General features: G+C 33.3%; 1 long non-coding RNA gene across 1 annotated transcript; it reads left to right on the forward strand.

Moving 5' to 3' along the window:
- The first annotated feature begins 75 nt into the window (after window positions 1–75).
- LOC120081695 (uncharacterized) lies at window positions 76–1,313 on the forward strand. Its single transcript, XR_005482933.2, has 2 exons — window positions 76–214; window positions 938–1,313. It is a non-coding gene; the product is annotated as an uncharacterized LOC120081695 (long non-coding RNA).
- The last annotated feature ends 15,855 nt before the right edge of the window (window positions 1,314–17,168 follow it).

Below are 17,168 nucleotides of genomic sequence, written 5' to 3' on the forward strand. Positions count from 1 at the left end.
TTCTTCCATGATATTATGGTTCTCTTCTAAGCCTCTGATTCCTGGTCTTGAATCCTTCTTTGTTCTAAACACGGCTTTGAAACTGAGATCTTTCACACCCATTTTTGCTTCTTTTCTCTGTTGGTGTTTCTATTTCTTATTTGTAGATTAGCAGCGCTATGGCGATTGGTTGGCGAAACGAAGGTAATTGCTAGAAGTGGAAATGACCCAGCTGGTAAAAACTTCTCTAAAAAAATATTTGGTTTCGAAAGAAAACACGTCTTTTTTACCCTCTGAGTTCAAAAAACGTCAAATTCCTAAACGATGCTTGCTCAAATCCTTGTGCTTTCTGACCATATGAGTTTCCATATATTCTCGATTGATCACTGTTTAGTTTTTGTTTTTTTTGTTTTTTGTTTTTGGTCTGAAGTAAGGATTGAATTGTTGAGGTCTCATCTCAATTGAAAATGTCAGACTCTCAAATTCATAGAAATGTAAGAACATCGATAAAATGTTAACATACGGACAGAAATTTAATATCATGATTTTAAAACTATACTTATAATAATGTTGGATAAGGTGGATATTGAATTTTTTGGTTTTGACATTCTTAAATATAAAAATATTTGGGTGCATTTCACACCTATTTTTGTATAAACCATTTAAATGTTCAATTACAAATTATCACATGGTAAACTTTTTTTAAAATTTTGTAATTGAAGAAGATGTATAAAGGTGGGTGTTAGCCTCAAGTTTCATCCAAATATTACTCTCCTAAAATATGACTTTTGTTTGAAAATGTATCCGATTACAACTTGTGTAAATTGATTCTTTTTAGATAATATGTAAATTAGGAGGGTTGAATTTTAGATATCGAAATTGATAATATAAATTCTTGTCAGTTACTATATTCGTGTTGGGTAGGTGGTTGAAATAATTTGTTGTGATTGGACTACAGGTGATTTAGGTACAAGATCATGCACTATATCACGTCATTGCAATGTGATGATTGATATATTGATCGTGTTGGTGAAAACCACTATCTTGGTAAGTGACGATATCACCGCAATGAAAACGATCACGGTGTGCAATCTTCTTCATAGGTCTGTTTTTGATCTGGTTATACAATCCTCTCTCTTCTTCAAAAGCTGGGGATCACCTCGACAGATATCTATGTTTTTAAGAGCACTAAGGACGAAAATCTTTAAACCACTCCCACTTGGTTTGTTTATTTGTAAAATTACTTAAAGTATCTTTGGGTAATCATTTAGGCCCGTTTGATAGTCCTTTTGATTTTTGAAAATTAAGTTTATAAACATTCATTTGACCTCTAAGTTTCTTGTTATGTTATCTACTTTTTGTCAATGTTTTTAAGAACTAAGTCAAATCTTTTTTTTTAAAAAAAAAGTTTTAAAAAGGGTTGTTTTTAAATAAAGCAAAATGAACAAAAATATTTATAAATATAGCAAAATATCAAATTAGTGTCTATCAAAATATCAAAAATATTTACAAAATATCAAAATATCAAATATTTACAATATATCAAAATATCACATTAGGGTCATTCATTCTCTTGTTATGTTATAAAAAATATTTACAAAATATCAAAATATCAAATTAGTGTCATTCATTCTCTTGTTATGTTATCAAAAATATTTACAAAATATCAAAATATCAAATATTTTGCTATATCAAATATAGCAAAATATTTTCTATTAGTGTCTATCACTATCTATCATTGATAGACTGTGACATTTTGGAAAAATCACAAAATGACCCAAAAATAAAAAAAAATTCTATGAATGATCTCTTCCTAAAAATTTATCTATGATTGACCTTTTGTCCATGCGAAATATCAAATTTACTCTCAACTTTAAAAACTCTTCAAATCGCGCCTTTCATCGTCTTTCAATGATTTTTATTAGTGTCTATTAATGATAGATTACTATTCGTGCCTATCACTGTCTATCATTGATAGATTATGACATTTTGAAAAAATATCATAAAATAATAAAAAAAAAAATTTCTGTGAATGATCTCTTCCTAAAATTTTATCTATGACTGACATTTTGTCCATGCGAAATATCAAATTTATTCCCAATTTTAAAAAATCTTCAAATCGCACCTTTCATCTTCTTCCTTCAACGATTTTTTCGATTCATTCGATATGTATTCAATGCAACCCTAGCATTCCACCAAAGCATTATTTTCAACTAATATTCTACTAATAGCATTTAATAACATTGATATTAAGAATGGAAGGTCCCTCTCAGTTATTCACTTTTTTTCGAATTCTCCACGAAGTTCTCTTATTGTTCTCTCCGAGTTTCTATTCAACATCCTCATTGTTCATCACTTTCATCTTTGTTCATTTCATTGTGTCTTTGGGTATAGAGCAAGATTTGTTTGTTGGATCCAAAAACGAAGAGAATGTAACTGATATTCTACAATATTTTTGGTCCCAGATCACTTTCATAATAAGTGTCATTTAGTATTAAATGAACAATCGTATAGTAATATATACACGATCGTTCATTACAATATAAACATTCGTTTAGTATTATATAAATGATCATTTAGTATTATGTAAACGATCATTGAGTACTATATATACGATTGCATATCAATACTAAGTGAACACTTATAAATAGTTGGACGATCGTTTATTAATTACTCGGTGATTTCTTAAAATTTTATGGAATTTCCACCATGTTTTCTGGATGATCATATTGAGTCATGTAACATGGAGTATAACCGATGTGAAGCTTGGTTTGGTTACAACAATGAATCCAGATGTATTCGACAGTTTGATACTGACCATGAATGTAGACAATCTTCAAGATTATAAACAACTTATATTCATGTTCCAACCCCACCTGCTCCTATCCCACCAATAATGATGCCTTTGGTTTAAATGTATTCCATCGTCCCCATCCAACTATTTAGAGATATATCCAGACCATTAGATGACTCATCGTATGACGACATCATCACAATACCTCATGACTGTTTGAATGATGAGGATATATAGGTTGGTCAGATTTCTTACGAAGAGCATGCTAACTGTATGGTGTTTAGTGGAGGAATGCAAGTTGAGGGTCTGTGCAAAAAAATTGAAAGAAAGTGAGTTCTTCAAAGTTACGAAATATCCAAGTGAACATGTTATCTTGAAATGAGAATGAATAATCATCAAGCAAAAAGTTGGGTTATTGAACACTTAATCAAGTCCAAATATGAATAAGTTGGTAAAAAATACCATCTGCGGGATATAATTGAGGACGTCGATAAGATTGTGAAGTAAATTTAAGTTACGAGCGGGATTATCGTGTTGATGGTAGTGCAAGCGCACGCGTCAAATTATAATATAGTAAAACGGTCAAGAGATCGAGAATTGTCCTCTGAGGATTTGGTTTGACTCTTTTAGCTATTCCGAGATCTTTTAAATTTTATTTAGGGGACCAGGCTGCGATGAGAATTAATCTAATCTAATCCTAAAAAGTAAGAAAAGATAAAATTGGGGTGAAACAAGACAAAAGCATGTTTTTGGGTATGATTTCGTTAAACAGATTAACCAAATTAATTATTTTGACCTTAAATTGATTCATGCAAATTATAGATCTAGGAGTCTTTTATCCAGGTATCCTCTCTCGAGCTTAACCCTTTCTAATAACTAACCATCGACCCGAATCTCTTCTAGCACTTGACTAGCCACAACATTAAGTTCCTTCGTTAGCATTCTCTATTAATCTCCTACCACTCTTGTGCATACTCGATTAACAGTTTAACATGCTAGATCCAACTCAACACCTTCTCTCTTGAGACAGATATTAAATGAAGAACATTCTGTTAGCATAAATACTTTATATCTATATTGAATAGATAAACCCTAGAAACATTCATGTCAAATTGTCAAGAATATAAACATACTGGATTCCATTGAAAGATTGATGATCACTAAGTGACGGCTATTGTCTTCCTCAACCAACGCTCCAAATGTCCTAAGTGGAATCTCTTTCTAGATGGAATTTAAGAAAGACTGAGTGCTTATTGCTTTGGTATATTGGGGACCATAGCCCTAAGGTCTCTTTATGTTCAATTAGGGTTCCCATTAAACCCTAATTAACTAGAAATGGGTTTCTACCCATTAAGTCCATACTCAATTAGGAATCTAGGGCCTTAATTAACTAGATCACATAATAGGGCCCAATCTAATAAAATAATCGATGTGATAAATTATTAATCCACATACATAGCCCATACTTTAATTAAACATATTATTATTGAAATATGTCTAACAATCTCCCACTTGGGCTATGTTTGTGTACCTGATATAATTAAATCACATAAACCTTAAGCGCGCATAAACAGGTTATTTCAATAATAGAATTCCCCTTTAGTTCAATCTGGTCCATCTCTTGTATTAGCACGGAATCAAGGCGACTTCGTCACTACCCTTGTAACTAAACCTTCCTTGATCACCAATTCCAATATATTTAATGACATAGATCACGTATGGATGGATAGCATGGAAACTACATACAAAGTGATCTAAATCATGTCTATTTCTAATTGGTCCAAATTCCTTAATGAGATCATGCTAAAAATAAATAAATAAATTTATGTTAAACTGCATGCATGATAAACAAGTTCAGATAATAAAATATAAACTATCAACTTTATTCTATATAGAAAATAAAATAAGGTCAAAGAACATCCTCAATAACAAACTCCCACTAAACTATGGAATCAGAAAAGTGACTAAAACCCATGTGAGCAACATGCTCATGAAAAACTTTAGGTGGTAAACCTTTAGTCAATGGATCTGCCACCATAGAGTTTGTTCCTATGTGTTCTATCGAAATTTGACCATTCTGAACTCTTTCTTTAACAACCAGAAACTTCACGTCTACATGCTTTGACTTCGTATTGCTTCTGTTGTTGTTGGAATACATCACAATCGGCTTATTGTCACAAAATAATTTTAGTAGTCTTTCTATGCCAACCACTATCCACAGCCTAGTGACAAAATTTCGCAACCATATTCCATGATTGGATGTCTCATAACATGCTATAAACTCCGTAGCTATGGTAGAAGAAGCCATAAGTATTTGTTTAACACTTTTCCAGGATACAACTCCTCCAGCCAACATGAAGATATAGCCTGAAGTGGATCGCAAAGTATCTTGACATTCAACATAATCAGAATCAGAATACCCAATGATCTCCAAAACTTCTGATCTCTGGTAAGTGAGCATATAATCTTTTGTTCTCTGTAAATACCTCATAACACGTTTGGTTGCTTTCCAATGATCCATCCTCGGGTTACTCAAATATTTGCCTAACATTCCAACTATGAACGCAATATCTGGACGCGTACATACTTGAGCATACATTAGACTTCCAATGGCCGATGCATAGGGAACCTTTTGCATCTCCTTAGTTTTGAGTGTGGTCTTGGGGCATTGACCTAAATGAAATTTATCACCTTTAGCGATCAGGGTATCTCCCGACGCACAATATTTCATGTCGAATCTACTCAAGATCTTTTCAATGTAGTTCTTTTGTGACAATCTCAAAATACCTTGAGAACGATTTCGCAGTATTTCAATTCCTAATACGAAAGAAGGATCACCAAGATCTAATTTCTTTTGAGAAATCTCTTAGTGTCATGCAATAAACCTACATCATTACTAGCTATGAATATGTCATCAACATATAACACTAGAAAGATTGATTTACTCCCACTGAACTTGTGATATACACAATCTTCCACAATGTTCACCTCAAAACCAAATAAGGTTATCACTTCATGGAATTTATGATACCATTGACGAGAGGCTTGCTTGAGACCGTAGATGGATTTCTTTAATTTGCACACCATAAACTTTGAATTATCAGACACAAAGTTTTCTTGTTGGACCATATAAATCGTTTCATCAATGTTCCCATTGAGAAACACAGTGTTTACATCCATCTGGTGTAGCTCTAAATCAAAGTGAGCTACTAGTGCCATGATTACCCTAAAAGAGTCTTTCGATGAAACCGGAGAGAAAGTCTCTTTGTAATCAATGCCTTCCTTTTGAGTAAAACCCTTTGCAACAAGACGAGCCTTATATCTTTCGATATTTCCATGTGAATCCCTTTTGGTTTTAAATATCCATTTACAACCTATGGGTTTCACTCATAATGGCAGTTCAACAAGTTCCCAAATGTCATTGTCTTTCATGGATTTTATTTCCTCTTCCATTGCACTTATCCATTTTGGAGAGTTAAAACTTTGTAAAGCTTGTTGGAAGTTGATTGGATCATCTTCCATTACGCCCACATCATCCTGATGTTCTTGAAGAAACACAATATAATCATTTGGAATTGCACTTCTTCTCTCTCTAGTAGATCTTCTTAGTGGCACTTCTTGAGGTTGTTGAGTTTGAACTTCAGGTTCAACAACGGGAACTTCAATGTTGTCTTGTTCTATAATTGGTTCAATAATGAAGTCAGAAATTGGAGCCTGAACATCATTTATAATCACATAAGGAAAAGAAACCAATTCCTCTTCAAAGACAACTTTCCTTATGTTATCTTCCTCTCCAAACTCAACATCCTCAAGGAATCTTGCATTTCCTGTCTCAAACAATGATCTAAAAGTGGGATCATAAAACTTGAAACTCCGAGAGTGCTCAGAATACCCAACAAAATAGTAGCTAATAGTTATTGAGTCCAATTTTCTTTCATTAGGCTTATAAGGCCTAGCCTCAGCTGGACAACCTCAGATATGAAGATGCCTAATACTAGGCTTCTTTCCTGTCCACAACTCATAAGGGGTTTTGATTACTGCTTTACTAGGTACCCTATTAAGAATATATGATGCAGTCGTTAGTGCCTCACCCCCGAGGGATTCTGGTAGAGAAGAATGACTAATCATACTTCTTACCATATTCTTATGTGTTCTATTTCGCCTTTCCGCTACACCATTCATGCTGGGTTTTTCCGGAATAGTGTATTTCAGGACGATTCTACATTCCTCTAGGTATTTGGCAAAGGGACCTGGACGTTGTTCACCTAATCCATCATATCTACAGTAATATTCACCACCACGATCAGATTTGTTAACCTTAATTTTCTTTCCAAGTTAAAGTTCAACTTTAGCTTTGAAATACTTGAAAACGTCCAAAGATTGAGACTTCTCATGAATTAAATATAGGTACCCATATCTTGAATAGTCATCTATAAACGTAATAAAATATTGTTGTCCATTCTAAGAGGCTGTAAGGAATGGACCACAAATGTCTGTATGTATTAGTTCTAAGACGTCTGAGCATTTGTTGGCACTTAATTTTCTTATGTTTGTCTATTTTCCTTTAATACATTCCACACAAACATTGAAGTTACTTAAATCAAGGGAATTAAGAATTCCATCTAACACAAGTCTCTGAATTCTCTGTTTAGAGATGTGACCTAAATGCTTGTGCCATAATATAGTGGAATTCTCATTTAATTTATGCTTTGTACCACATAAATTAGATAACAGGATCTTGTTAAATGAAGCAAAGGAATTAAGCATATATAGATTATCAATTAAAGAACCGGTACTAATAAGCTTAGAATCTTGAAAAAGACTAACTTTATTATTTCCAAAAGAACAAGAAAAACCAAATTTGTCCAACTGGAAATAGAAACTCAATTTCGTCTAAATGACGGTACAATAAATGTCTCATTCAGATCCAAATAACAACCAGTTTTTAAAAGTAATCTAAAATTTCCAATAGCTTCAACTAGAACTGCTTTGCCATCACCCACATAGATGAATCTTTCAGCATCACTTGACGGCCAGCTCTACAGACAAACCTGCATTGATAAACTTATGTTAGTAGTAGCACCAGAATCTACCCACCAAGTATCTGTAGGTATAGAAGCTAAATTAACTTTAGAACAAACCAAGGTAAAAAGTTTACCATTCTTTACATGCCATTTGGCGTACTTGGGACAATCTTTCTTGAAGGGACCTTTCTTTTTGTAGAAAAAACAAGGATTTTCAGTAGCTTATTTCTTATTTTCATTCTGCTGAGATGTCCCTTCTGTAGCATCCACAATTCTCCTTTTCTTCTTATCACGAGAATCTATTGCCAAATGAGCACTTTCTGTCCTTTCTCTTAATCCTATCTTCTTCTTGCACACATTGTGAGATAAGCTCATTAATACTCCATTTATTCTTCTAAGTATTATAGCTTATCTTAAACTGAGTGAATTGTACAGGAAGAGAGATAAGTACCAGATGCACGAGTAAATTTTCATTTATCTCGATATCAAATGCCTTTAATTTATCTGCGAGATTGGACATTTCCATAATGTACTCCCTTATGTTTCCATTGCCTTTATACCTCATAGAAGTTAAAGAAGTCAAAAGACTACTTGCTTCACCTTTCTCATTTTTAGCAAAATATTTCTCAATTTGAGCAAGGAACTTATTGGCTTTTTCCACTTTCCATGATATGTTGTCCAAGCACATAGTTAATAAAATAATGAAAATCTACCCAAAAGCTCATATGTGCTTCTTGATCCAACCAGTCGACCACTTTTCCATCCTCCATTTCCACACCTTCTAGCCAGATCTTAGAAATAATTTCTTTTGGCTCTATAATTGCATTTGGTGAAAAGCAAGATGTATATATAAAATTGAATAAAGAGTAATTTCAACAAAGATGTGAAATTTTCTATACCATGAAGCTCGAATCAACCACTGTGATATGATACTTGCATAGGTCAGGTTTCAAATGCAATTTATGATGCACGTGCATCTATAGAAAATCCATATTTTGATTAGAAAAAAAAAAGAAACAATATAAGTATAAATCAAGATTTCATACAGACTATATCTTGTAATAATTCCTAAACGATTACTTAGAAATTATTATACAATCATCAATAACTTTTTAAATAGTAATTTTAAACGATCGCTTAGAATTTTCTATACGATCGTTGAGGAATTTTTATACGATCGATTAGATTTTTTTAAACGATCTTGTTAATTTCTATTTGATCGTCGCGACTTTTCTAAACGATCGTTTAAAGTTTTATAAACGATCGTATAGAATTTTTCTAGGTGATCGTTAAGGAACTAATATACGATCTTATAGATAATATTGAAAATACTCACGTCCCAAACCACCCATGTGTTTTGAAGAACCCTTTGGTTCGAAATGTATATACCACACCATTCGCTCCTCATTTTTAGTTCTTGGATAACTTTTCCATTTTTTGTATGCATTCCACAACACATTCGAGATTAGGAACAATGGGTCATAGGAACTAACGGTTCTTATGGGAAAGTCAAGTATAGGGACCAAGGAGTAGGGATTGATGCCCTAAATCTCATAGGGTCTTGTAGTTTATAAACACATGTATGAACAAACATTTGTGATGTAATAATATAAGATATTTTATTCACTACTGTATATGAAATATGAGATATTTTAGTTGCATTAACCACAAACCAATAAACTAAGATCCCTGGTTATTTTTGTAACTTAAGCATGTATGTGGAGACATACAAGTGGATCGTGCTTTAAGTGATAACCCAAATGATCTGTAGTATATGGATAAAGGAGGGAAACCTTATCCTATTGACACTACAAGTGTGACCCGCTTTGTAGGTGTTACAAGTGTTGTAAAGTTCTACAAATGATCTGATCCTGACCATTCATGTATTAGACATGCAAGGGGATACTCTATACAAAGGAGTTTGTATAAGACCGGACCACGAAATGTTTAGTCTTGTTATATAACGCCATTCATGACAGAGACTTTTATTTCACTAGGATGACCATAGGTAAGATGACCTTAATCCTGAGTGAATTGGGAACTCCTCCCTATGAGGGCGGTTCTTTGATTTGCATGGGTGCGAGTGGCTAGATCACTGACTCAAATCTACCACTTTGGAGATTTGTCTGATTGGGGAGCTGGAAACTCAGCTACACAAGACGGAATTCACTCCTTTCCCGAAACAGGGGTAAATAGATAAATTGCTCATTTAATGGCTGATTCTGGGACTTGAACAATGTGGCGCCACATCTTCTCATGGCCCGAGAAGAGTTCACTCATAGTGGGACTATGTGTATTGTTCATTAGAAGAATCAGTGATACTTAAGAAGTTAGATGTAACTACAGGGGCAAAACGGTAAATTGGCCCAATTGTACTTACGAGCGATTTGTGAAGGGTTATCGTACTGTTAATTGATTATATCCAATGGACACAGAAATGTATCTGTAGTGTGAAGTACAGCTGTCGATCTTTAGTGGAGTGCCCGATAGTTAACAGATGGTGGATATCGTGATTAAAGAGTTTAGTCAATTATTCACATACCGTTGAAGCTTCAAGCTACAGGTCCATAAGATCCACTTGGTAGCTCAATGGATTCATGTTGAGAATCAGTTTTTAGGTTAGTTTGAAAGGTTTAAATTAACAATAGGGAATTTTATTATATATGATAATCTTAAATAGTTCAATTATATATGATATAATTGATTTGATGTATTTGATACATTATTTGATTGGAGGAATTAATATAAATGTGATTTATATTAAATGTCTTAAAAGAGAAAAAGAACTATGGTTTAAATATTACATATGATGTGATATTAAAACTATAGGTTATAAATATAATATGATAAATTAGATATTATATTTATTTATAACAAAACCAATTATAAGATAATTGTGGTTGGTTATTTTTCTCTGTTAACCAATTGTGTGGGAGGTTTTAATCAATTTTAATAACTGATGGATAAAAAGGAAAACCGTTTTCAATTTTTCAGGAGATGCAACACATTCAATCGGGTAAAAAAGAAAGAAAATAGCTATACAATAGCCTTTGAGAGAGTGACGATCAAACGTCGAGTGTGCTAGACAATAGCTCCTCACTACTCAACGATCATGTATCCAAGTAGTCTATACGATAGACTTTCTCATTCTCCCACTTACTCAATCGTTTACTCGATCGTATATTTCCTCCTTCCCTCAACCAAATTGATACAAAGCTCACAACTCCTGGATTCTCACACCGAGAATACCAAGGTAGCCTCTTGTTAGTTTCGAATTTACTATTCGAGGGTCGAGGATCGAGTCTTACTCGATTGTGTTCGAAGATCTGGCAGTTTGTGTTATTCACTGGTTGTTAGTTGCGTTCGTGCATTGGATCGAGTTTTTTTTTTTTTTTTTATGCATGATTATTGGATCGAGGGAATACTCGAAGAATAGTTCTTCAAAAGGTATGTCACTTGATTTTCTTTGTATTTAACTTAATAGCATGTTGCAATTTACTTGATGATGCATAATTGTTGTTGTTTGATTGTAAATGGGTTGTTCTTTCACAATGGGTTTGGAACGATCTGCTTCTGCTCAACGGTTCTCTTGTTTAAAAGTTCCTTTAGATAATACCTATGGTGGTTTCAATTCCACTATAGGTTCTTGTGGTTGAGATTCATTTACAGCTGGTTGAGCTTCTTAAGAAGGAGGTTGGGGTTGAGAAGATTTTGAAAGTGGTTGAGGTTGAGGATCATTTGAAGGAGGTTTCAGTTCCAAGCACCTGTAGTGCACAGGTGTTATCAATCCCAACCCTTTGGTTCCTATACCTAAATTTCCCCTAAGACCGTTAGTTTCTATGACTTGTTGTTCTTAATCTTAGATGTTTTTTGGAATGCATATAAAAAATGAAAAAGCCATCCACAAATTAAAAATGAGGAATGAACGGTGGTATATAAATTCTAGACCAAAGAGTTCTTCAAAACACTTGAGTAGAATACATGAACGGTTGGGGACGTGAGTATTTCCAATATTCTATAAGATCGTATAATTATTTCTAATGATCACTTAGAAAAATTTTATATGATTGTTTATAAAACTTTAGACGATTGTTTAGAAAAGTCTTACCGATCATATAGAAATTACCAAACGATTGTTTAAAAAAATCTAATCGATCATTTAGAAATTCCCCAATGATCGTTAAGAAAATTCTAAGTGTTTATTTATAAATTACTAAATGTTCGTTTAGAAAATTGTTAGCGATCTTATGATAATTTCTAAGTGATCATTTAGAAATTATTTAAGATTTTGTTTGTATTAAATCTTGATTTATACTTATATTGTTCTTTTTTGGATCAGAATATGGATCTCCTAGTGATGCACGTACATCATTTGTTGTATTCGAAACCTGACTTGTGCAAGTATCGATTCACAGTGGTTGATTCGAGCTTCACAGTATGAAAAATTTCACTTCTTTGTTGAAATTACTTTTCATTCAACTTTATATTTATTTATTTTTTCACTAGGATGCAATTATAGAGTCAGAGGGAATTGTTTCTAAGATTTGACTAGAAGGTGAAAAAATTGATGATGAAAAATTGGCAGACTGGTTGGATCAGAAAGCCCATGTGAGGTTTTAGGTAGACTTTCATTATTTTATTGATTATGTGCTTGGACAACATGAAGAATACGAACTAGATGAAAGTTGACTTCATATGTAGGCCAATCAACCTCAAACAACATTGGCTTATGCATGTTATCGATCTAAAAATGTGCGCTATCTATGTATTTGACTCCATGTCAAACTCTACGTAATTGATGGTTATCTTTAGTCGGTGGCCAAATTAATACCTTCAATGTTGATTTCTAATGGATATGATAAGTAACATAGAAAATTCAAGTACGGGCCATAGGAAGTGAAGAGATTGAATGTGACACTCCAACCTGACAAATCTCTTGACCGTTCCTTTTTTGTGTGTTAAGTTTGTAGAATATCTTGTAACTAGTACAAATAGGGATAACTTAGAACAGTCAAATAAGGTATTGTTTAGGAATCAATACGTTGCCCAGTTGTGGACAAATAAATATTAAATGATCGCCCACAAATAAGTAAACGATCACTTATAAATAACTAAATGCTCACTCACAAATAAGTACTATCGCCCATAAATTACATATCATTGAGCCTAGATGGGATAGTGTCAAGTATTATTAACGTCTATTGGCATGTTTTCTTGTTATATCTTCTTTGACCACATCGTATACACCTGTGGATTTGTCATGGTTCCTCCTCAGTAGAAAGTATCCTAACGGTTTGACGTTGATCGACAATTAGTACCTTTGTGGGGGTAGAATTTCGAAGTCTTCAAAATCTGGTCTTCAACTCCATTCTTATCTATGTCCAACTGGGGAGATCGGTTCGGCATAAACAGTAGGCACACACTCAATTGTAAACTATTTTGCACATAATTCTTAAACATTAATGTTTCTAAGAGTTACCACAGATATTGCATGGGATCATGGAATCTCCATGCAATTGAACTCCATACAAGTACATGTTCGTGAACGAAGATCAACCAACCCCCGAAATATCCATCGTCCACATTGAATTATATGCATGTCCATCGGGTAAACACTATATGTTCTAGACATCAATTATGATTCCTTAAAAATACTTATTGTGTAATCAATTATAATGTTTGTGCATGTCATTACATGTATACGTTGAACATAGAACCAACCTTGTAGCCACTCATGGATATGCTCAAATAACTTTGTGATTGGTAGTTCTCGTGCATCTTTCAATTATCCATTGAGACATTCTACTATATTTGTTGCATCTTGTCGTACCTACAATGAACATGATAAATCCTTGTCCATCGTTGTAATCCAACCTCCTCAAGATAGACCGTCCTCCCAGGATATTGATGGAGTTTCGCTCAAGACATCTGAAACTCAGACATTCTATAAGCTTTTGCCGCTAGGTATAAGTGTGGGATTATGTTCTTATTCTTGAATTTATCCATCAAATTATTCCGAATATGGTATATACATATCACATGAAATGCATCACGGAAGATACTTGAGACAGTCGTTGCTATTGAGATGTGACAATTTTATATAATCACTAAATTTGGAATGTTTCCTATCAAAGCTTTCACATGAGTCGTGAACCAAGTCCATGATGTATCATTCTTACCATCTACAATACTGAAGGCGATAGGATATATGTTGTTATTTCCATCAATACACGTTGCTATTAACAACATACCTTTATATTTCTCATGTGAATAGGTCCCATCATCAACCATTACTGGATGGATGCAGTCCAAGAAACTCTTAATACACAGACCAAATGTCATAAACACGTACTTAAAGTATTGTCCATCCTCTACTTCAACCTCAAAGATCGTACCCGGATTTGTAAGCTTTTAAGTGTCTTGCCATATGTCTAATAATAGTATATAATCCTTCCGACGACCCTCACACGAAGACCAATCCATCTCACTAGCACAATAAGCCCGCTCGTAACTTTTATTTACTCCATAGTCTCGTCAGACGTCCTTAATTATATCCTTTGGGTTGTATGTTCAACCAACTTGTTCGTATTTGGACTTGATTAAGTGTCTAATAACCCAATTTTTTGTTTATTGATGATTACCTATTCCCATTTCAAGGGAACATGTATGTGCCCTTGGATATTTTGTCACTTTAAAGGAATCAATTTCGTTCAAGTTTTTTCTTTTGTTCGAACCCTCCACTTGCATTTCTCCACTAAACACTGTATCTTTAGCAAGCTCTTTGTTGACTTCTTTACAAGGTAGTCGAAGTTCTTTGTTATTGCAAGTATTGACAATTTAACTTACAAGTCATATTTCAAAAAGAATTTGACTAACCTTTATATTCTCATCATGAGGTATTGTGATGAGGTCGTCATACGATGAACCCTCTAATGGTCTGGGTATATGTACAAATGGGTTGGAAAGGTGGAATGCATTTAAACCAAAGACATCACCACTGGTAGGACAGGAGCAGGTCACCGCTGGTCGAACAGGAGCAGATGGGGTTAGAACATGAATGTAAGTTGTTGACTTGATTATAGTCTTGAAAATTGTCCATATTCATGGTCAGTATCAAACTGTGAAGTACACTTAGGTTCATTGTTGTGACCAAACCAAGTTTCACTTTGGTCATTCCCCAAGTTATATGGTTGAATATGATCATTCAGTCAAGAAATGTGGGAATATTACGTGTTGTAATGGTTGCAAACCAAAGTCTTGATTGGTTGGAATAAGTTGATTCGTTGGATTCTACTGTTGGTACATATTGTCTGTGTATACTCCATGATTTTTGCGAGGTATAACTAATACAAATAACAATATCTAGGATGCATCATTGTCTTCTAAAAAAAGGTAAGGTCTTCACCGTCGATTATGTCAATCGGGAGGTTGGGGCCAATAGATTCTAACAACATTTTATGTGTATATCAAACATATTCGGATCAATATTCAGTCGGTGCATAATACTCACTAATTCACTGACTGTTATATCACATTTGATCTTCAAACCTTTCATATGATCTCCAACATAATTGCTTCCAAACTTTCTTATTCCCTACCAAATCATTAAAGATGCAAAGTATCGTCATTGATCTACAATTAGAAAATTGAAAATTTGATAAGTTTTTAGGAAGAGGTCATTCATAGAAAAATTTTTGGTTTTGGGGTCATTTTGTGAAATCTTTCCTTCGTAAAGGCACGGTTTGAAAAGTTTTTAAAATTGGGAGTAAAATGTATTTTGCATGGGCAAATGTCAGTCATAGATAAGTTTTTAGGAAGAGGTCATTCATAGAAAAGTTTTTGGTTTTTGGGTCATTTTATGAAAATTTTCCAACATTTGTTATATTTGAAAATATTTTCAACAGTTTTGTCATTTAAAACAATATCCCTTTTAAAAACTTGTTTATTTTTATTTATTTTTTATTTTTTGTTGACTTAGAAGTCAATAACTCTTGTACTTACGAAAGATTCAAATCATGGAAAGAAATTGAGAAAAACTAGGCTTATTTTTCAATAACCAACAAAAAAATTGAAATTGTTGCGAAATGGGACCTTAGGTTATGGTTTTTGAATTTTGAAAATGAAGTATTTTTTCTTTTAAATTTCTTACAATAGTTTCATCTTATCCAAGTAAAAGAGTTAATTTCTTAGCCAAATTTCCAAATAAAATCAAGTTTTTAAAAACTACTTTTTTAGGTCCCATTTGGTATTCATTTGATTTTTGGTTTTTGAAAACTAAGTCCATTTCCTCTCCATTTCCTAAAATGATATGCATCTGTCATCTGTACAATGATTGAATTCTTAGTCAAATTTCAAAAAAAAAAAAAAGTTTATAAAATCTACTTTTTTTAGTTTTCAAAATTTGGCTTTTTCAAACAATCGATAAAAAATTAAAATAATAAATGAAGAAATTTGGAGGTGATAGTAATGTCTATAGATTTAATTTTCAAAAACCAAAAACTAAAAATGAAATAATTACCAAATGAAGTCGTAATTTTCAAAATTTAAATCTAGGAAATTTGGGAGTCCGATTTCTTAAAATTTTGTTAAGGTGAGGGATAACATCTTTGGGAGACTGAGATTTGATCCCAAGAAAAAATGAGTTTCATTAATGTTTAAAAAAATCCTTTATTTAATGACTATCCTATTAGGGTTGGTGCCCTAAATCTCGTTGGGTCCTATAGTTTGTAGTTATATTGTACAAACATTTTATTTATTTAATATGAGATGTTTTATTTGACATTTAGTAGCATTAAACCCACAAACCAATAAATAACATTCAAGGTTATCTTCTGTAGCTTAAACATGTATGTAGAGACATACAGGTGGATTATATCTAAGTAATAACCTAAATGGTCTGTAGTAAATAGATGAAACTAGATATCTTATCCTTATAATACTACGAGTACGGTCCGCTTTGTAGATGTTACAATTATTGTAAAGTGCTACAAATGATCTGATCCTGATCATTCATGTGGAGATATGTGAGCGGGGTATTCTATACAAAGGAGTTTGTATAAAACCGGACTACAAAATGACCAGTCTCATTATATAACACCGTTCATAATAGAGACTTACATTTCACCAGGAGTACCGTAGGTGGCATGACCTGAATCCTAGGTGAGTTGTGAACTTATAGGGTGATTCTTTTATTTGTATGGGTGAGAGTGGGCAAATAGTCGACTTAACAAGCCTACTATTTTGGGGATTCGTCTCTTAAGGATTGATTTCGGGGCTTGAATAATGTGGTACACCCTCTCCTGGCTCGAGAGGGGTTTAGTCATAGTTGGACTGTGATTTATTATTCATTAAAGGGATCAGTAGTACTTAAA

Source organism: Benincasa hispida, chromosome 7 (genome assembly GCF_027475165.1).
Source record: "Benincasa hispida cultivar pf3 chromosome 7, pf3_genome.v1.1, whole genome shotgun sequence".
Taxonomy (NCBI): Eukaryota; Viridiplantae; Streptophyta; class Magnoliopsida; order Cucurbitales; family Cucurbitaceae; genus Benincasa; species Benincasa hispida.